A 24,146-nucleotide genomic window follows, 5' to 3' on the forward strand; every position below is an offset into this window, starting at 1 on the left:
CGACAGCATCTTCCAGTCATGACACATTTGTGACCAGCATGTAATTTGTCAGTCTAGAGCCATGAGAAAAGTAAAAGCTTTGTGCAGTAGTCACAGGGAGGTATCATATTCTCGTTTTACTTGCACACAGATTCCATATTTTCATATTAGCACATCATATTGCTGCTTTGGTGCAATGAACTAATAATCTGAGATAAAGTAGCTGGGCAAAGAGATGGAGATAAAACACATCTATGATGTGCTGGAGGCTGTTTGAGCACAAATATTTGATAAAGGCTGTAAGTTATTTATTAACCTTGTTTCGTGGCGCCTTGGAACCCACATAATTCTGAGGCTCATTACAGCAGAGCTGTGCTGCAGTAGATTGACTGTAGAGACGGCAGATAGTCCACCCACAGAAAGAGACCTGAGAGTTTTGTGCATTTTATTATATTCCCAACACATATTTTTTTTGTTTTATTATATATATATATATATATATATATATATATATATATATATATATATATATATATATATATATATATATATATATATATATATATATATATGTATATATATATACATATATATATGTATATATATATACATATATATATGTATATATATATACATATATATATGTATATATATATATATATATATAAAATATCACATATATATATATATATATATATGTATATATGTATATATATATATGTATATATGTATATATATATATATATACACACAAAGTAAAGGCTTTTTGAAAAAAATATAAATTACTTTTTTTCCAGGTTATATGACAACATTTTAAGATTAATTATTGAGTTTTTCAAACCCAAATGAATGAATATTTTTTTCATGTCATTGTCCTATTGTCATTGTGTGCAAAACAGTAGCTTTAACATTTTTGATAACTACCTTTGTGTTCCATAGGAAAAGATGTGACTGAATTAGATCGAATTTAGACATGTGAATGGTTGATTTAAACCACAGTGATTTAGAGAACCACTTCTTACTATAACATGGCAGCTTAATTATCAAAGATACAATTTTTTGTTTTTCAGAGGCTGCATTCAAAATTCACTCAGAAATTGGAGTGGGCAAGTACCTTCTCAGTCGGCATGATCATGACACTTCTGCCCAAGTGGGGTGTCTTTTTTTATCAATCCAGCTTGAAAGTCAACCCACTGCGGGCACCGTTCCCCCTCAGCAGTCTCCAGAGCCTGAAAGGGTAGCACGCAGGGGGATGATGCCTTTATTTGAAAGCCCACGCCGGTTTCATCTGTCCTCTCTTCCTCTGGTGTGGCTTACAGCTGGGATTGACCATGGAAACCTATTCATCCCAACAGGCATAAAAGGATGAGATCTTGCCTGGGACATCAAGGCAGAACAGTATTTAAAGAGTCAGCTGTGTAACAAAAAGACAAAGTCATGAAAAAATTCAGTGTTTTACTTCCTTATTTTCTGCCGTATGCACGCGTGTATGTGTTTTCATGTGTGTAAGCTCCCTGCGGAGAGAGGGGATTTGTTGGCTTAAGTAGATCTAGGTTGCTAGAAAGAGATGTATCACTGCTAAGTCAGAGGTTGGGGCAGTACATTAAGGAAAGCAAATCATCGCAAATTACACTCTTAAAGCTGTAAAACGAAGGAAAAATGAAGGAGAAAGTTTTGGCGGACCTCATAGCCTTGGTTTTATTATCTGTACGAGTACAGTCGTAGAACTGAATACCATTTTGGAGAGTATGGAGGAGGGTGAGACGTGACAGCACCTGCCAAACGTCTCTCCTGTGCAATCGACGCATGTGTGCATTCACTGGAAGAGAGACCCCAAGCCATGCTTCATGATTAATGTAGTCTGAGCTGCCGCAAACCATTATCCTCTTATTCCTCGAGGTATATGTGACTAAATGGCCCAAAAAAAAAAGTTCTGCAGTTGTGAAAATGCAGGAGTTAGACTGTGTCGCATCGACACAGGCTTTGTAGATCTGTCAGGGTGCTAAAATGCGCAGGGGAGCTTTCGAACAGCTCAAAAGATACGTGGGTGTTTTAACGGACTGTGGAAACGGAATTTCTCATTCAAGCAGATGCACAGTCACATATCTCCATGGCAACCAGGAGTCGTGCTAATTGCGTGTCTATGTGATTCCCATCCACTGCGCTAGTGCTAGAAGTTACTGCACAAATGTAGCCTCGGACCAATCCGATTCAGAGCTGAAGATGTGCTGTTATTGACCGAGTATGTCTGTTTAAATATTTATTTACTGAGTAAAACTTGGGATCAAGTTGAAGAAGCTGTTGTGGCACTTAGTTTTAAAAATTAATGCATGTGTTATTTATATGACCTTTAGCTTTAAGTAAAGCACATGGAAAGTAATGGAGGAGTGTTGATGTAATTCATTCAAGTCGGAAGCATAAGCAGAAGTAGCCTAAACAAAACAAAAGAACAAAAGTGCTTGATCTGTGAATATTTCTCTCCTAATGAAGACGAAACAACATTTTTACCGAAGGGAATAATATTATGGATTATAGATGTTAGCTGGAAGAAGTTTAAAATGTCTTGGTGGATTTGTTTCTTAAACATGCAGCTTTTTGCTTCACAAGATGTTGATTGATGGACTGGAGTCGTGTAGATTACTTGTGGATCATTGTGATGCTTTTATCAGCTGTTTGGACTCTCTTTTGGACGGCACCCATTCACTGCAGAGGATCCATTGGTGTGCAAGTCATGTAATGCTAAATATTTCCAAATCTTTTCTGATTAAGAAACAAAATCATCCACACCTTAAACATTTCAAGCATTTCTAGATGAACCATTAACACGCTTAAAATACAGTATATTAGATTACAAATAACTTGCAAAATCATTTGTTATAATTCACTAGACTCGATTTATGTTTACTGATCTCCATATATGTCATAGATACATTTTATTAATCTATATTATAGATCAGTTTTTCTGCCATGTTTCAAATCGACACGCTTCTTCCACGACACACATTGGCAACTCGTGTATTATCTAGAATTCAGAGTTTCCCACTTGAAAATATGTCTTCATTTGGTCAGCTCAGAATTTGTAGTTATGAATATACCAACTCCACTGGAAGAGTGCATTAGTTCCTGCTTTTGGTACCCTGGGTGCTGTTTTCTTTAAATGTTGCTTGTTTATTGAAACCTTGGATGTGAGGTTACTAGTGTACTTGGGCTCTAATATTTGTGATTGATATTTGCACCTGCTTCTTTTTTCATCATTTATAGTGTCATACTGTATTATACTGTATTATACTGTATGATTGTGGGGAAGTCATGGCCTAGTGGTTAGAGAGTTTGACTCCTAACCCTAAGGTTGTGGGTTCGAGTCTCGGGCCGGCAATACCACGACTGAAGTGCCCTTGAGCAAGGCACTGAACCCCCAACTGCTCCCCGGGCACCGCGGCATAAATTGCTGCCCACTGCTCCGGGTGTGTGTTCACGGTGTGTGTGTGTTCACTGCTGTGTGTGTGCACTTTGGATGGGTTAAATGCAGAGCACAAATTCTGAGCATGGGTCACCATACTTGGCTGTATTTCATGTCACTTTCACTTTTTTCACTTTCGTTATAGTGTCATACTGTATGCTTCTGAAATGCTTGAATTAATGGTGCACACTTATTAGGCTGTCCTTTCTATCTCTGAACCATTTGTAATAATTATGTTAAATAAGTTGCTAATTTCCACACACAAATCAGGCAAGGGACATATGGAAATATTGTTCATCTTCAACAGATGTGGGACAAAATATAGAGAGCGCTTTCATCTCCCACAGACTTTCTACACCACTGTTGTGCCTGTCCCACTTTTAAAAGACCCTGAAGTGCACAATGTGACAAATCTTTTGTCTGGCTAAAATTCAATCTGCCGTGCAAAATGGATCCCACTTTCTCTTTCAGAGGGGTTACATTATAGTCACAGAAGTTGCTATGCAGAGAAAATCATTGTGTGCAAAACAATCTGATCACTTGCCATTAGCATCATTCACATATGCCAATTTATCAACTCTGGATTTTATTGTTAATCTGTGAATCTACACACTCACTTTAAAATCCCTAGACAGGCCATTGCAGATGTAGATAAGAATTATGAACTATTTTACAATGAAAAGGTCACTTTGTGCGCTATTAAAATTGTTTAATTATTAAATATCACATAGATTATTCATTTTTTTTAAACAGCAGAATAGCTCATTAAATAATTTTCTAGCCATGCTTTTCTATATAATTAAAGTAAATAAAGACTAGGGGTGACTGGCTTAAAAATATTAATAAATTCCATAAAAATATCAAAAAATTAATCCATGTGACTTAAATTCCAAGTCTTAGGTGATACCTTAACATGGTTTGAATGATTGTTCACAAATTATGATCTGGTTCCTGGTTCAAGTGATTCAGTGATCCGGTTGCAGAGGTTAACAGCTCACTGGAAGATATTAGTGATTAACAACTTAAATGTCAGTCTACTTATCAAACAATGCTATTGTATAGCTTTAGAGGATTTGAAATATCACTTTTATGGTGCTTCTGTGTCCTTTTTGAATTTGAAAGCTCTAGAAGAGCGACCTGTATGGTTTTCAGAGTTTTCCACTGAAGACAAGAAAGTCATACAGGTTTGTAACATGAAAGTGTGTAAATGATTTTGTGTAAACTACCCCTTAAAATGTTGGGCCGAACCACCCCACCAGTTTTTAAAAGGTGACGTCCATGCTTGCACCATTATTCAGTCTTGGAGGTTCTTATCTCTGCCTTTATTGTGTTTTTAAATAAAGCACTGACAGATGAACAGTATGAAGGACATTAGACAGGAAAGCGATGGATTATAGGCTATGCTAGGTTATATGAAATTACAGTGTTGGAGATATCAGATGCTATTGTCTTCGCTGTATAGATATAATTTGTCAATTTAATTATTAATTCAAGCGAACTGCCGTGTCTGTATATAATAACAGAAAAATCAGCAATGAACTTATTGAATACTGCCAGCAGGGATGAGATGCCAGTAATGGAGGATGCAACAAACCACACTGCACTTATACACTGTTTGTAATTATGTGTGTGCAATAGATATGATAATGGAGTACTAGAAGATAGACACATTAAAGACAAGAGCATTGTAATAAATCTTTAAGGTGTTTTTTTTTTTGTCAGTCTAGACTCTTAATCTAAATTAAACAGCATAGGTTTGTAGGAAGGGAAGCAGCTGAACACTTATGCATCATCCTTGAGGCAGACAAGTGTTCCTGTGGAGACAACCAAAGAGGAAACAGATGTAATTATTTTTCTCTGTCCACCCTCTCTGTGTCTCCTCCTTTACTTCTCTTGTATGAACAGGGGGTAATTTCAGCCATGTTCTTTTCCTTGCTGCAAAACACTTGAGATTACTGGATCTGAGGCAGCGTTCAAAAGTGCAGATAAGTCACTGCAGATATGTAAGATAAGACGGTCTGTTTGTGTGGACATCATTAAAACCACTTCATTATAATCCTGACAGCTGTGATTACTTAACAACGTTTACAGCTTTTATTTTTTAAATTGATTTGTATTGATATATGTAAAATTTAGCTGAAATAGCAGATTTTAAATGTTGAACTGGGTTAAAATAACTGCCTTTTTTAATTACACTGAACAAAATATAAACCCAATACTTTTGTTTTTGCCCCTATTTTTCATGTGCTGAACTCAAAGATCTAAGTCTTTTTCTGTGTACACAAAAGGCCTATTTCTCTCAAATATTGTTCACAAATCTGTCTAAATCTGTGTTAGTGAGCACTTCTCCTTTGCCAAGATAATCCATCCACCTCACAGATGTGGCATATCAAGATGCTGATTAGACAGCATGATTATTGCACAGGTGTGCCTTAGGGTGGCCACAATAAAAGGCCACTCTAAAATGTGCAGTTTTACTGTATTGGGGGGTCCGAAACCAGTCAGTATCTGGTGTGACCACCATTTGCCCTGACGCAGTGCAACACATCTCCTTTGCATAGAGTTGATCAGGTTGTTGTTTGTGGCCTGTGGAATGTTGGTCCACTCCTCTTCTATGGCTGTGTGAAGTTGCTGAATATTGGCAGTAACTGGAACAGGCTGTCGTATACGTGGATCCAGAGCATCCCAAACATGCTCAATGTGTGACATGTCCGGAGAGTATGCTGGCCATGCAAGAACTGGGATGTTTTCAGCTTCCAGGAATTGTGTACAGATCCTTGCAACATGAGGCCGTGCATTATCATACTGCAACATTAGGTGATGGTCGTGGATGAATGGCAAAACAATGGGCCTCAGGTGAAAACAGTGAAAACTGGGATTCATCCATGAAGAGAACACCTCTCCAAAGTGCCAGACGCCATCGAATGTGAGCATTTGTCCACTCAAGTCGGTTATGACGATGAGCTGCAGTCAGGTCGAGACCCGATGAGGACGATGAGCATGCAGATGAGCTTCCCTGAGAAGATTTCTGACAGTTTGTGCAGAGATTCTTTGGTTATGCAAACCGATTGTTGCAGCAGCTGTCGGGGTGGCTGGTCTCAGATGATCTTGGAGGTGAAGATGGTCCTGGGCTGGTGTGGTTACACGTGGTCTGCTTTTGTGTGGCTGGTTGGATGTACTGCCAAATTCTCTGAAACGCCTTTAGAGACGGCTTATGGTAGAGACATGAAAATTCAATTCATGGGCAACAGCTCTGGTGGACATTCCTGCAGTCAGCATGCCAACTGCATGCTCCCTCTAAACTTGCGACATCTGTGGCATTGTGCTGTGTGATATAACTGCAAATTTTAGAGTGGCCTTTTATTGTGGCCAGCCTAAGGCACACCTGTGGAATAATCATGCTGTCTAATCAGCATCTTGATATGCCACACCTGTGAGGTGGATGGATTATCTCGGCAAAGGAAGAAGTGCTCACTAACACAGATTTAGACAAATTTGTGGAACAATATTTGAAAGAAAATAGGCCTTTTGTGTGCATAGAAAAAGTCTTAGATCTTTGAGTTCAGCTCATGAAAAATGGTGGCAAAAACAAAAGTGTTGCATTTATAATTTTGTTCAGTGTATTTTGTACTTTTCTCTGAGGTCCACTTATAATGTTATCATAACATAAGGGCCTTTTGCACCGCAGAAACCTTTTCATTGTACCAGAACTAATTGTGGAACAACTCACAAGAAAAGACACAACAAAAACACAGCTCTGATCACGGTGTCCTCCATCCACATGTTGTTTACATTGTTCTTCTTTGTTAACATTGTTGAAACGCCGCGCCGCACAAATGACGTTGCTGTCGACTGGCTTACGTCACTTCCTAGTACACACTGTCATTGCTGCAGTACTTTAAATGGTACTGGGAAATAGTTTGCGCAAAATGGTCCCAGTACTTTAGTACTGTACACTTAGTTCTGGAACTAAAGCGGTGTGAAAGGCCCTATTAACATAACTATTTAGAAGTAATAGGCTATTTCCTTTCCTGTTTTGACGCCCCTCATTGGAATGCTCTGTTTAAATAGGTGTGGCGGATTGTAGACTTGGAAGTAAACACCCACTGCTATGATTGGCTAACAGTTGTTTATGTTTGACAGCCCACAGCCTTCTTTACGCTGCAGTGATTTAGGTTAAAACACATAAATACTCAGTACATATCAAACTATCTATAATAACAGACAAAGCAATAGTGACCAGTTACTCAGTTACTAACAGTTGTGTGATGCAACATTACTGTCGGATGCAATATAGTCGACTTGGCACTGCATCGTCGTTTAGTTTAAATCTTTCTGAAAATCCTGCATCGAATTCTGCCTTGTTTGTAAACAAATCTGTGGTTAAAATGAAGTGAACAAATGACCAAGTTCTAAATAAAGAAATAAAGTTCAAATCCACTCTTTCCTAGGCTGGCATCAGGAGGAAGGCAAATGCAATTTTCTTTTTCTTTTTTTTGCCACAAATTGGCACTGTACAGCATCTTGTTTTCTTCTGAGCCATCTTTATCATTTTAGAAGTATTAAGCTCTATCTGTCTGTTAAAGGTGTCCTGTGATTTCTGCGTAGACCTGTGTTTGCCTCTCTTGTTATTTACACTACGTGCAGGAATCGGTGGGTGTAGCTAAACAGGCAGTGATGTAGAAGCAGGGGTTGATCTTCTGCTGCGGCGGAAGTGTTTAAGCGCCAACAGTTTCAAAAGTGCAGATAAGTCACTGCAGATATGTAAGATAAGAGGTCGTGTGGTTTGTGTGGACATTCATTAAAACCACCGTCTTATGAATCCTGACGAGCTGTGATTACTGGAACAACGTTTTACAGCTTTTATTTTTTAAATTGATTTGTATCGATATATGTTAAAAATTTAGCTGCAAATAGCAGAGTTTTAATGTTGAAACTGGGTTAAAATAACTGCCATTTTTAATCACTGAACCCAAACGGAACAAACAAATAAAGAACCCAATACTTTGGGTTTTGCCCGCTATTTGGCACCAGTGCTGAACTACAAAGAGCTAAGTCTTTTTCCTCTGTTACACAAAAGGCCGATTTCTCTCAAATATTGTCCACAAATCTGTCTAAATCTGTGTTAGTGAGCAGCGGCTACTTCGTCCTTTGCCAAAGATACATCCATCCACCTCACAAGATGTGGCATATCAAGATGCTGATTAGACAGCATGATTATTGCACAGGTGTGCCTTAGGACATCCACCTCACAGATGTGGCATATCAAGATGCTGATTAGACAGCTTGGTTGTTGGAAAGGTGTTCATTATCTGGTGTGACCACCATTTGCCCTGACGCAGTGCAACACATCTCCTTTGCATAGAGTTGATCAGGTTTGTTGTTTGTGGCCTGTGGAATGTTGGTCCACTCCTCTTCCATGGGCGGTGTGAAGTTGCTGGAATATTGGCAGGAACTGGAACAGGCTGTCGTATACGCGATCCAGAGCATTCCCAAACATGCTCAAGGGTGACATGTCCGTAGAGTATGCTGGCCATGCAAGAACTGGGATGTGTTGTTTTCAGCTTCCAGGAATTGTGTACAGATCCGTGCAACATGGGGCCGTGGTGCATTATCATGCTGCAACATTAGGTGATGGTCGTGGATGAATGGCAGAACAATGGGCCTCAGGTGAAAATAGTGAAAACCGGGGATTCATCCATGAAGAGAACCCCGCTCCAAAGTGCCAGACGCCATCGAACTATGAGCATGTGTCCACTCAAGTCGGTTATGACGATGAGCTGCAGGTCAGGTCGAACGACCCGATGAGGACGAGGAGGCATGTAGATGAGCTTCCCTTAGACGATTTCTGACAGTTTGTGCAGAGATTCTTTGGTTATGCAAAACCGATTGTTGCAGCAGCTGTCGGGTGCTGGTCTCAGATGATCTTGATGATCTTGGGTGAAGATGCTGGATGTGGAGGTCCTGGGCTGGTGTGGTTACACGTGGTCTGCTGTTGTGTGGCTGGTTGGATGTACTGCCAAATTCTCTGAAACGCCTTTAGAGACGGCTTATGGTAGAGACATGAAAATTCAATTCATGGGCAACAGCTCTGGTGGACATTCCTGCAGGCAGCATGTCAATTCCACGCTCCCTCAAAACTTGCAACATCTGTGGCATTGTGCTGTGTGATAAAACTTAGAGTGACCTTTTATTGTGGCCAGCCTAAGGCACACCTGTGGAATAATCATGCTGTCTAATCAGCATCTTGATATGCCACACCAGTGAGGTGGATGGATTATCTCGGCAAAGGAGAAGTGCTCACTAACACAGATTTATGAAATTTTGTTGTCAATATTTGAAAGAAATAGGCCTTTTGTGTGCATAGAAAAAAGTCTTAGATCTTTGAGTTCAGCTCATGAAAAAATGGTGGCAAAAAAACAAAAGTGTTGCAGTTATAATTTTTGTTTCAGTGTATTTTTGTACTTTTCTCTGAGGGTCCACTTATAATGTTATCATAACATAAGGGCCTTTTGCACCGCAGAAACCTTTTCATTGTACCAGAACTAATTGTGGAACAACTCACAAGAAAAGACACAACAAAAACACAGCTCTGATCACGGTGTCCTCCATCCACCTGTTGTTTACATTGTTCTTCTTTGTTAACATTGTTGAACGCCGCGCACAAATGACGTTGCTGTCGACTGGCTTACGTCACTTCCTAGTACACACTGTCATTGCGAATGCAGTACTTTAAATGGTACTGGGAAATAGTTTGCGCAAAATGGTCCCAGTACTTTAGTACTGTACACTTAGTTCTGGAACTAAAGCGGTGTGAAAGGCCCTATTAACATAACAATTTTAGAAGTAATAGGCTATTTTCTTTCCTGTTTTGACGCCCAATTTAGAAGCAATACTCTGACCCCAATGTGGCGGATTGTAGACTTGGGAAGTAAACGCCCCACTGCTATGATTGGCTAACAGTTGTTTATGTTTGACAGCCCACAGCCTTCTTTACGCTGCAGTGATTTAGGTTAAAACACATAAATACTCAGTACATATCAAACTATCTATAATAACAGACAAAGCAATAGTGACCAGTTACTCAGTTACTAACAGTTGTGTGATGCAACATTACTGTCGGATGCAATATAGTCGACTTGGCACTGCATCGTCGTTTAGTTTAAATCTTTCTGAAAATCCTGCATCGAATTCTGCCTTGTTTGTAAACAAATCTGTGGTTAAAATGAAGTGAACAAATGACCAAGTTCTAAATAAAGAAATAAAGTTCATCCACTCTTTCCTAAGGCTGGCATCAGGAGGAAGGCAATGCAATTTTCTTTTTCTTTTTTTGCCACAAATTGGCACTGTACAGCATCTTGTTTTCTTCTGAGCCATCTTTATCATTTTAGAAGTATTAAGCTATATTCTGTCCTGTTAAAGGTGTCCTGTGATTTCTGCGTAGACCTGTGTTTGCCTCTCTTGTTATTTACACTACGTGCAGGAATCGGTGGACGGGGCTGAACAGGCAGTGATGTAGAAGCAGGGGTTGATCTTCTGCTGCGGCGGAAGTGTTTAGCCACAGTATTATGTCATAAAGTGTCACATTCCACAACCTGTCGTTTTGGTTGACTGGCTTCAATATAATTTGTTTTTAGACTTACGAGGAAGTTTTGAGTTCTGAAACTTACAAGATATTTTTTATAGTACAGTGACCTCTTATATGTCAAACGATCAAGGGAATTTTGATTTCTCAGTTCATGAACCCTTTAAATTTGCTGTTTTATAGTTTTGAACAAAGATGATCTTTTTCAAAAAGTTCACTAACGATGGTGTAATTACTGAACTAATCTTGATATTTAACCCTGCCATTGCCAAAATCCCAGCTAACAGGGAACATTCTCAGAACGGTTCTCTCAACGTTATCAAAAAATCTTCCTCCAGTAACAGTAACAGTAATAGAATGATTGTCTATAATAATGTTCTCATTTAGCACAACTTTAGCACAAAAATTTTAATGTGATTTAAAATGTATTGTTTTGAAATGTGACTGCTTCAAAACATTCAGAAAACATTCAAAAGTAACATTCCCACAATTCTTGCAAAATAGTTAGATTGAGATTGTTCACATAATAATTGTATAACCAACAAAAATGTTTTTAAAATTGATATTTTGAACGTTCAAAGAACATTCAGAAATAATGTTTTCATAACTTAATAGGAATGTTATAAATACGTCCTTGGTATAGGATATATGTTAATTCAACTCTACAGTACTTACAGTACATTAATTTAAACAAAAAATAATAATTAAGAATTTCCTGGGATTTCCTTGTTTTAAAATGTTAATAGTGCTAGTAGTTTTTTGTGCCTCACACCCATCTGCTGCTTACTGCTTAGAGTTTTTATTTCATATATCTCTTGTCAGTCAGTGTCAGTGGTATTCATTTATGCAATAAAGTCATATTGTGCAGAAGACATAAAACAACAGCATTGCAGCTTCTCGATCTCTCTAGTGGTAGTAGTCTCGGTGGGCTGGATCTCAGATGCCAATCTAGGACTTTAATGATAAAGTGTCAGTCTGTGATTCCACTATCTGTTCCTGTATAAATCATTTCTCTGCTGGTATGTCACACCGCAGATGGCCTGTCCCAGTCAACGGCTGTTTCTGCTGTTACCAAGCAACCAGAAAACTATAAAACGGTGTCATCGGAGAGCGTTTTTCATAAGCAATGTAATAAGTGCAATCAACACGAAGTATGTTGGCTCTCTCTGTTGTCTCTGTTCCTGATGGCCTTTTAATTTAATTCAGCAGTAGTCCTGAAGATAAGTCATGTCCAAATGAGAAAAAACCTTTAGTACTGATTTACAGAAGTGTAATACACAATATAGTGATACACATTTTATTTAGTGTGAAAAGGGTTTGTGTGTGTGTGTGTGTGTGTGAAATCTTTTTTTAATGAGTTATTGTGTGTGTGTGTGTGTGTGTGTGTGTGTGTACATGTTAGTAAAATATATGTCGGGGGGTTTTTGTATATATTTTACATTTTGTATATATTTTACATTTTGAAATATGTAAAGACTTTTACATAAAACAATGAAAAAAAAAAGACTATTTTAGGTAAATGTTATTCTTTCTTTAGATTCAAAGAATCCTAAAAAAAATGTATCACTGTTCCCACAAAAAAATATTAGGCAGCTCAACTGTTTTCAACATTGATAATAAGAAGAAATGTTTCTTGAGCAGCAAAGCAGCATATTAGAATGATTTTTGAAGGATCATGTGACGCTGAAGACTGGAGAAATGTTGAAAATTCAGCTTTGCCACCACAGGAATAAATTGCATTTTAAAATATATTAAAATAGAACAGTTGTTTTAAATTGTAATAATATTTCACAATATTACTGTTTTTACTGTATTTTTAAATATGCAGCCTTGGTAAGCATAAGAAACTTCTCACAAAAACTTAAAATAAAATAAAAAATCTAAACTTATGACTAGTAGCGTATATACAAGTTTGTTTTATATAATTTAATACAATATTAAAGATTAAAAAATATATATTTTTAGAAATTGGATATGCAAGTATTTTGCCACACTGTGTACTTGATTTCTTATCTTAGAAGTGTACTTGTGTGCTAAATACCAGCTACTGTCCACTTGCAGTCTCTATCAAGTTTGAACATTGGAAAAACTCAATAACCTTTTATTTAACGTCACCGTTGTGTCTGTTTCTTCTCCCATTTGTATTGGGTTTTATTTAATGTAGATTTTTTGTCTGTTTGTTGTCAGTTGTTGTGATGGTTAGTAATAATCCAGATTACTAGGCACATAGCTGGAAGTTGGTGGGGTGGTACACAGGACTTGTTTAATTGCTGCTGTATGTCATCTGTAAACAGACTTTTGCTTTAGCAGAGAGGACGTCTGGTAGTGAAGACAGCGTTCGACTCGGGGTCTGCTGTAATTCCAAATGCTGCACTATTCCTGGATAGCCCAGGGTTCTCGCACACGTCACACATGTGCATTGAATGCTCTGACTTTCACCTTGGCCTCGTCTCTAGATCATTCTCACTGATGTGAATCTACACATGATGTATATAGGTGTAGAGCAGCACATGCCCAAAGGGAATATCATGATAGCTTCAGCACTGCACATAACGATTTCAGTTCTGTATTGGAAAACTTAGAAATGTGAACCTTTTGTGAATAATATTCCCTGATTCTCAGATGTACGCTGCATTCAGCTGAACGTTTTACCATGAAAGATGTGAGCGCTCGTCATCTGCTATGAGATAAATGTTTGAGCTAAAAGAAATGTCATCCTTCTCCTGGGAAACAACAAGGTGCTAATTGTCCTCCTTGGTCGAATAAAAGCACTTCCTTCAGGGAATGATGGTCTGGACCTTTTTGCGCAACCTTTGAGTATAACATGATTTTTGTAATCTGATATTGTTATGCTGGATAGGAGCCACGATAATTTATTTTTAAAGGCTGAAAATGTTATTCCAAGAATCATGGGCACTGTGGTAATTGATCTGTTTTTGTCCTTATAGCAAAGAATCTTATTTAGTTGAAGACGTTTTCAAAAGAGTTGCCAGGTTTTGTCATTTATAAACCCTGTGGACAGATGTAGCACTGGCTAAAATTTGCAGTGGTTCCTATAAAGGTTTTAAAGATCTCTGCATGGAAATGCAAAGCTCATGTGTCCTCATTTAGGAGATATTTTGTTTTTACCACACAATAATCAATTTGTTGCTAATAAATCTATTTTTTAAAGTGTAAAACAAGCAGACTTGAAAAAATGGCAAGCACTTGGAATATTGCATGAACTGACGTAATGCCCTTAGCGCATGCTGTACTATACAAGCTGTTTCAGTGCAATTTGTTAAGAAACTTGAGTTTTTGTGTCACTTTACTATATTAGGAGTGACTTTGCCTTTCAATCAAACACAGTGACCTCTATTTTATGCCCACAAAAGCATTCACAGATTCTGGTTCAGCAGTGACTGATAATTTGAGTTTGTCTTTGCTCCCGGGACCATTTCACCTTATGTACAAAATGACCTGTGAATGAAAGTATTTAGCAACATGTTGTGGAGACTAAGAGGAGTGATGATGGTTTGGATTTTATCAGCAGGTTTTCATGCAGTACAGCTGGTCTGGTGCTGTTCTCAGATCTGCTGGATCTGTCGTGGGAATTCAGCCACCTGACAATGATAAATTCCTCTTCTCTTGCAACTGCATTCTGTAAACCTTTTACTTATCCAGGTCTATGATCATTAAAAACCACTCAGCTTGTGCAATCTAGTACTTTATCATTCTTTGCTGAAAGGGCCAGCTTAGAGGTAGTTTCTGTTCTAGTTTATGCTGGTTTGTGATGGCTTTTACTGGCTACTGCTGACATCTGGCAGTTGGCTAATTCCACCGCTGGGGAAATGGATAATAAGAGAGGTCAGACATTCAGCAGTATTTAATGTAAAGGATTAATGACGTTAAGTGTTGGTGAATGGAGAGCACAGGGAATGAGAATGAGAATGAGAATGAGAATGAGTCCGTCATAGTGTCATAGTTTATGAATGGTTTAACGGTACACAAACATGACGGTTCGGTACGTATAGTACCTTGGTTTTGACGTCACGGTTCAGTATGGTTTCGGTAAAGCAGGGGGGAAAAAATAAACATATATAAATTTTTTTAATTAAACAGTGGTTTACTGAACAAATTATTCTTTCTTTAAATAAATTTATAGTTAAAAAAAATGTATGAATAAAAATCTACCTCAGCTTATGCTCTCGAGCCCTTTTACATTACTATGGTTACAATGAACAACAGGGCCCAAACTTAAAGGGTTAGTTCACCCAAAAATGAAAATTAGCCCATAAATTACTCACCCTCAAGTCATCCTAGGTGTATATGATAGGTGTTTCTTCTTTCAGATGAATCCAGTCAGAGTTATATTAAAAATTTTCTTTGATCTTTCAAGCTGTTTAATGCCAAATGGTGTTGCATGCATCAGTCCAAAAGAAGTTAAATAAAAAGTGCCCATGCATAAAAAAAATCTCACATGGCTCCGGGGGGTGAACAAAGGCCTCCTGTGGTGAATCAAAAAATCTCACATGGCTCCGGGGGGTGAACAAAGGCCTCCTGTGGTGAATCAATGCATTTTTGTAAGAAAAATATCCATAATCAAAACGTAATAATCACTTTAATGTAGGTTGCACCAGCAGTTGTACACAGAAGTAGCTCCAGGCGGATGACGTACGAGGTCAGAGTTGCGCAAGCGCCGGTGAGTCTCATGAAAACCAGCGTTTGTTAAAGGCAGCAAAGTTTCCTTACTTTAGCAAAGGAAAACCAGTCTCCTCTTGGATTATATCGAAATCCTCCGACATTCTTCTTTACAAATCCTCATTTTTTACTTCTAATTAGTGACTGTTGTTTTGTTTTGATTTCTCAGCTGCTCTTCCGCGTTAGTCACTTCTGAGCTGCGCATGCACAAAGCCGACCTCATACGTCATCTGCCCGGAACTGCTTCCGTGTACAACAGTGTGTGCAAGTTACATTAAAGTGATTATTACTTTTTGAATATGGATATTTTACTTACAAAAATGCATTGATTCACTACAGAAGGCCTTTGTTCACCTCCCCGGAGTTTTTTATTAAAGATGGGCGCTTTTTATTTAACTTCTTTTGGACTGATGCATGCAACACCCGGCATTAAACAGCTTGAAAGATCAAATACAGTTTTTAATATAACTCATATACACCTAGGATGACTTGAGGGTGAGTAATTTATGGGCTAATTTTTATTTTTGGGCGAACTAACCCTTTAAATTAAATTAGTATGTATTTTTGAATATAAATCAGTTCTCAAATAAAAAAAAAAGTATGCAAACATGAAAATTTCACATAATGCAGTTTTTAAATTAACTTATAAATCTAATTATAAAATGTCCATTTGTTGTTGAAATGGAATAATTTACATTGGCAACTTGTATCGTAACAGATTAATTAAACAAACATTAAATAATTAAGACATTCTAACAGTTAAAGTAAAATATAATGAGTACGTAAGTTGTTTTATAGACATTGAAACACTGATTGAGTGATTACATGAGGCATGAGATGTTCATTCATGTTTATTTCACATTAAAACTAGTAGTAAACAGGAAGGGAAGATTACGCTAATATAGCGATCGGTAACACCACATCAAAGGGTGTCAAAACCCTTTTTTTTTTGTTGCATTTATTGTTTGAATTTCCTAAAAAAAAGTACATAATTTAAAAGATGAGACTTTGTTTCTTAACAGAAGTAACAATGTATAAGACTGGAAGTTTCCATTGAAGTTCCTCTGGTGTAGTGGTTAAACCAACACTGTATTTGTTTAGTACCCATGTGTACCAAACCGAAAGACCTGAATATGTGTACTGTTACACCCCTATTGGTAGCTATTGGTAGGTAAAAGGTAATAGACATATATATTCCATCCTGTCCTTTGTAATGACTTAAAAATCCAGGATCATAATGACATCATTGCAGGAAATTACCTTGTTTAGTGGAAAAACAACAGCTCATACATGAGTAAATATTTAGCAATGGATTGTAATGTATTCTGCGGTATGTTTGTGGTAATCCTTTTAGACAAAAAATATTACAAAAATGGTTCAAAAATATCAACATTAATTTCAAATTGTCACCCTAATGTGAGTTACTGTAACTCTGTCTCTTTAACTTCAGGTCATTATTTACATCCTGTTTGGCACACTGTCAATGTTTTTGCCATTGTGTAAATCAAGTTATACTCAATAATTAATAAGCCTTAAGTGCCTGAGTTTGATCAGAGTATAATTCTGTCTGGTAAGTCTGGTACATTTTTTTATAAATATGCTTCTCAGAATTACAACACAAGCATAGTCTTTGTATTCATATATTGTAAGTGACATAGTTCAAAAGGTACTGCATAACAGTAAGAATGCAACAATATTGTGCATGACTGTCTCTGGGGTTTAGACCCTCAGACCCTACTGGGGAATGTTATTACAGACTGCCTTGATTGAATTTGCTCTCTGCTAATGAACGCACAGCAGAGGGGGGAGCTGCGTCTCCACTTGCATTGTGATGAGTTGGCTGAATCAGAAGAACCCGGTCAACCTTGTGTCAGTGGGGCCCATTAGTCTAGCTGGCAGGCTGTGACGGTCCTCTTGGCTTAATCAGTGTGATGGCTTCATTAATCCTTTTCTCCTAAGCTAGCAACAAGCAAATAATCCAATTGTTAGCAGTGACAGTCAATAGGGAGACTTCCAGTTTTTGTTGCTCAGAGTCCTTTTTTTTTTTTTTTGACTTTGTCATGATGCTGCCAAGTAAAGGTGAAAGCAGCGCCCAGAGGATGTCCATTTGTCATTTTGAAGGGTTTCACAGAAAAAGGAAACCTCACTTCAAGTTTTAACATAACAGGATATTTGTATTAATAAAAAGGGAAGTTTTTCTGCATTGGTTGATTTCTTTCTACTGTGGCATTATGAAAGCATTAATCTTTTTGTTTGAGACAAAGGTTTTTCAGTTTTCATATTCATTTGTCAATTTTAAATTGACTGAAAATGTATCTAATTTTACTTGACAAAATTAACAAACCAAATATTCAAACATATACTTAAACATGTTACTTAAACCGTCACTTTTGAAACATGCGCAACAAAAAGACTGATTTAGAATACTATCATTCTTTGTACAGTGGGTATAGAAAAAAATTGCCCCCTTTAAAATAATCACATTTTGTTGCTTTTCAGCCTGAAACGATGATGGACACAGTTTTTGTTTTATCCAGCTGTATTTAGTCAGTGCAACTTATAGCATCCAAGTGAAAGATATAACACCAACATGTCAGAAAAAAAAAAAAAAAAAAAAAAAAAAAAAACCTTGGAAAAAGGATCACCCCCTCCTGAAAATGACTTGTAAACTCAATCAGGTGTAGCTTATCACCTCCTCAATGGCAGAGAAAGCCATTTGACTTTCACTTATGATTAGTTGTGGTCATGTTGATCAGCTCAGCATGAAAAGAGCTTTTCTGGAGCATTTCAGTCCTTGATAATGCAGCTGAAGCAAACAATCAACTATGAGTGGCAAGGCAATGTCAAAAGATCTCCGGGATAAAGTTATGGACAGGCACATGTCAGGAGATGGATAAAAAAACATTTCAAAGGCTTTATGATTTTCCTATTGAAGTCAATTATTAAGAAGTGGAATTTGGTATTTGGTACAACACAGACCCTCTCTGGATCAGGATGTCGCTCTAAACTGAATGAAAGAGCAGGAGGAAACTGGTCAGAGAGGCAACCAAATGACAACAATATCACAAATTCAAAACAATATCACAATATCAAAAATGTGGCTTGTATGGGAGGGGGAGCAAGAAAAAAGCCACATGCAGTCACGACTGAGCTTTCCCAAAACACACCTTGAAGATTCTGATGCAGATGAGACTAAAATTGAATTATTTGGCCTCAACTGGCGAAAATCCAATACAGCTCACCATCCAGATAACAGCATTCCTACAGTAAAGCTTGTAGGTGGTAATATCCTGTTATGAGCTGTTTCTCTGCAGCAGGGACTGGAGCACTTGTCAGGATAGAAGGAGAAATGGATGGGGCAAAATACCTTCAAATTCTTGAGGAAAATCTGCTGCCCTCTGCCAGAAAGTTGTCAATGGGAAGAAGGTTTGCCTTCCAATATTACAATGACCCAAAGCACACAGCAAAACTGAGCACTCCGTGGTTGAAGGAGAAAAAGATGAATGTTGGTGTTATATCTTTCACTTGGATGTTATAAGTTGAGTAAATACAGCTGCATAAAACAAAAACTGTGTCCGTCTTCATTTCAGGCTGCAAAGCAACAAAACGTGAACGTATTTAAAGGGGGTGATTCTTTCTATACCCACTGTATATTGAAAGTAATGTATTCAGATTCTTGAGTCTTGCTTCTTGCCACCTATTGGTGCAATGATGTAATATGCAGAAAAAGTTCATGGAATGAATCAGTGAATGAATCAGAACCAATTCAGAAGATTTGATTCACTTGGAGAAATCAAAAGTGAAGCAAACATTACACACTTCAGCTTTTAAAAACCCAGAACAATCTTTTCTTTATTTTTACCAAACTGTCATGCTATAATTTCAGCAGCTATCAGAGAAAAGAAATAAAGGAACTGCTGCTAATAATCTGAACAGCAGTGCCAAAAACCCACATTAGCACCTAGAATGTGTAAATGGACACCTCTGTTAATTATGTCTTATTACTATTGCTTTAATTGCCAACTAAATGCCTTATTTATTCAGTGACACGATGCCAACTGCTAGAATAACAAAGATTCATGCTCAAACTGTGATTTCCAAACTCAATAGTTTTCCAGTGAGTCATGCATTTGCATGTTAGTGGGTTTCAATCAGGGCAGTAGCTGCAGCTTCCACAGAAAAGCGATGCTGAAGGTCTGTTCTAACACACAGACACATCAGCCATATGGCAGATGTTCACAAGAGAACATGATAAAAGTGCCAGTCTGCCGTGACTGTGTCCCACTTAGTTTGCAGGATGAGTACTTCAAGGACAGACAATCTCTTTCACAAACACCATTCCATCTAGCCATCAAAGTCGTGCAACTTTTCTGTGATGTTACAGAATCCTCAGTAAATTACTGCCATAAGCTCCACTACTAGAGTTGATCTGAAAACAATAACTGGAGGCTTCGGGTGAAAAAACACTCAGACAAGCCAAGTTTTCTGTGTTGTTGCTGTATAGAGAATGAGTAAAAAATTATGTAATGCCCCGTTCACAGCGATAGCATTTTATCACTGCAGGTCACCAGGTCGCTGTATTGTTGGTCACTAGTAGGCGTTCATGCTTCTGGATGACCTAATACCCATAGCTTTTGGAAGTAGGAGATCCGTTGATGGTAAAAAATAAGCTCAGTTTTGACAAGGAATCAGTTCTTGCTGCTACAATTCAGGAAAAGTGTTTGTACAGTATATGGCAGTGAGTAATGCATCATATCATGAACAAGATGAATGATTATCAATAAATGAATCAAATTTAATTAGAATACAGACAATTACATCTTATTGCTGTATGTGGGCAGATACCAATTATATAGAAGAGTGTAATCACTCAAAAATAACATTATGTAAATTTCTAAAATTAACCTTTACCTTTAAACTTAACTTTTTTGTAAATTAAAAAAAATGCATATTTTAATCAGCAAGGACATTTTAAATTGATCAAAAGTGATACACTCATCATCAGTTAATGCTAGGCATACCCACATTCAGTTCAAGGTAGTGCACAGAACTCATTGGTCCAGAAATAGCTTAACAAAATATTTCCTGATTTAGACCCAACCTACCTTCGTTGCGCAACTGAACCGGCAACTTTACTACACTCTTTTTGGTTGTGTCCAAAACTGTCTGGGTTCTGGGGGAGTGTGTTTAGGTGTTTCTCTGATATATTTTCTTTAACAATGAACCCTAACCCCTTAACAATAGTATTTGGTGTTTTACCAGAATCTGTCAAGCTGACCACACTGCAGGCTGATAGTGTAGCTTTGGCGACTTTATTGGCTGGGCGACTCATTCTCCCTCTACTTATCACCAATGGGTTTTTTACTTTTAACATGCTCTTAAAATGGAAAAGATCAGATTTGCAATGAGACAGAAGCATAATCTCTTTCTGAGAGTTTGGTGCCCTTTCCTGGAATATTTCAGGGAGACAAATACATCATAGTGCACCCCACCACATGTGTGTGTGTGTTTTTTTTTTTTTTTTTCAAATTCAGCATTGGTGAGCACAACAGACTTCTTTCAAAAAAAATCAGTTTGCTATGTTTTTACAATCCTATGTCTATGAGCTAGTTTAAAAACTCATCTCAAATTTCACACATCAAGTGCACAGTATTTTGAAGCAATGTATTCACTGTAGCATCTTGTCGGGGCTTGATTTTGGAAGACTTAAGAATGTAGCAGAAAAGATTTTTGAAGAATATTGAAGGAGTAGACTGATGGAAGGAAAACAATCGTTTCAGCCTTTACAATGGTTGGGTTTCCATGACATTTTGCCCCCTCCCTTGAGTTGGCTCGACTGGTGGTTGGAAAAAATCTTATTTTAGTAGTAATGCATTTCCATTTACCTTTTAAGGGGATGGATAGACCATGGAACCGGAAAACTGGCCAGTTCCTTTCATGAATAGACCATTTTTTATAAAGTGACAGATTATCAATTTAAGCCGCTCAGACTGTTGACCGTAAGTGGGAACTGTGGCGTGTCTTTCACCATGAGTTACCCTAACTGCTCTGGGTGCCCTTCAGGTCTCTTAACCTCTGGGATAACTTATTAAAGTCCACTCCATTTCTCGCCTTTCTGTGGAGAGCGTAACCATCTTTGAGCAACTCAGAAAAGCCTACGAAATGGGATTTGGGACCCGGATCTGCTTGGAAGCACTGCTGAGACTTGATCTATGGTCCAGCATCTAAAAAAACACTGATCAAAGCATTCCAAATCTTGATTTACCATGGACCCCTGGGTGGACATTGTCCATCTTGGGAAATCATGCCCAAGCCTAATTTTCTCCATTGTGTGCTAGTTGAATAGAAATCCTTAACACTCTAAAAAAAATAGTTTTTTTTCCTTCCGTTCTTTCTTCTTTCCACCTTTTCTGTTGTTTGTAAAACCGTGACAGAGGCACAATGACTTAAAAATCCTCAGGGTTCATCATCAGCACCTGATTTCAGTCACCTCTCCATTGTGAGGGAACACAACATTACGACGCCCACAGTCCGAAGCTCTGTGATGGTTTATGGAAATGAGAGTTATTCAGATTTCTCATTTGTGTGTAGCATAGAAAGTGCCCGTCATTTGCCCCATTTAGATGAGCAGACCTGCATAAAACATGAGTTTCGAAGCCCTTGGTGTAACAAGGCTGTCATTTGAACCCTAAGAAATCTTTTGGGGCCTTGGAGGGTTTAAGCTCAGATGTTTTAAAGATTGTGTACAAGTTGTGCCAGATGATTAGAGATGATCTCGAGAACATGGCATCCATAAGGGCTTGTGGGTGTTGTTGGTGCTGATTTGTGGTATGCGTGATGTGTGACAGGCACTGGTCATGATGGACACATTGGTCGTGATCTTCAGTATAACGGACAGTGACAATGGAGGTGCTAATAGGTCATGCTTAGTGACAGCAACAGCAGCAGCGGCTGGTTTCGGCCTCGTTGCCGACAGCTCTTATGCCATCTGACATCTCAGACAGCAGTGGAACCAATAGTTGTGCTGCTTATACACACATAACCCTGTTCCTGTTGTACTCTCTAAATATTTCAGCAGTTAAGCAGTGAGAAGAGCATTTTATGCCTGCTTAGATGCTTGACATGGCTGCTATGGCCGTATAGTTTATTGATGTCTTAAGCATTAGTCTTCCACTGGTGATAAAACGATGGAAAATTTTTACTGTTACTATTTGCAGATGAGCCCCTTATATACTTTAATTTATGCTTTAATTTAGCAAGGATGCATTGAATTTATTATATCAGTAAAGATATTTATAATGTTATAATTGCTGTTATTAAACTTTCTATTTATTAAAGAATTCTGAAAAAATGCACCACAGGTTTCACATGAATATTAAGCAGCAAAACTTTTTAATATTGATAATGAGCAGCAAATCAGCTTTACCATCACAGGAATAAATTACTTCATAAATTACTCATTTTATAAATGATTTAAAAGAAGTAAGTATTAAAATAGAAAACTGTTTTTAAATAAGATTGTAATAATATTTCACAATATTAATATTTTAATGATTTTTTTGATCAAATAAATTCAGCCTTGGTGAGCATGAGAATCTTCTTTCAAAAACTTTAAAAAATCTTACAGACTCCAAAATTTTCAAAATAAGCATTTTTTTTGTTTGTTTTCTTGAAACATGTCTTAGCTTTTACCCGTGCTGTGGTTTGTGAAACGTTTAAGAACTATTTTTATTTATTTATTTTTTTTAACAATTTTTTTTTTTTTTACTTATTTTGACCTTGAGGAAACCAAACAACTAAAATGAAAAGAGAAAATTTTAAACTTAATTTATTTCATTTATTGATTTATTTATTGTGAATAATAGGCTTTGCACTTCTTAATCATGCTTTAAAAGTTTAATTAGAATTCAGTCAGAAGGAAGGAACGTTTTGCAAATAATGTCCTTGATTATTTATTTATTTATTATTTTTTGCAAATCCATAGTGTTGTTTGCTCCAGTTGTTAAACTCATTTGCTCTAAGCTAAGTAAGGGATCAGCAAAATCAATATTTGTATTTATTATCTATGTACCATTATGTTTTGTGGAGTAACAGTGCTTTGCCATGACTTTATGATCTCTGTGATATTCCCTTGACTCTTGTGCACATGGTTTGAGCATGTGAGCATGCTGGTGATTCTGTTGAACTGTGTGACTCTGGGCATGTTCCAGCCATGTGAGGACCTCAAGTGCCAGTCTGAGTGGTGTATCGTCCTACAGGTAAGTCTCGTTCCATTATGCAGTGAGAGAAAGCTTGTAATATGATAAAGTTCCTTCAAACATCACATTAAGATAAAGTATTCCATAAAAGCATTTGAACACTAAAAACTGTAGGTATTTCATTGCATTAAATAACATAAAACCACCAAATGTTGCTAGACCTTATCACAGGATTAACATCACT

General features: G+C 37.5%; 1 pseudogene; it reads left to right on the forward strand.

Annotated features, from left to right (window-relative positions):
• LOC109108776 overlaps nt 1-24,146 on the forward strand; it is an 87,907-nt pseudogene that overhangs the window by 23,100 nt on the left and 40,661 nt on the right.

The sequence above is a fragment of the Cyprinus carpio genome, chromosome A3, assembly GCF_018340385.1.
Source record: "Cyprinus carpio isolate SPL01 chromosome A3, ASM1834038v1, whole genome shotgun sequence".
Taxonomy (NCBI): domain Eukaryota; kingdom Metazoa; phylum Chordata; class Actinopteri; order Cypriniformes; family Cyprinidae; genus Cyprinus; species Cyprinus carpio.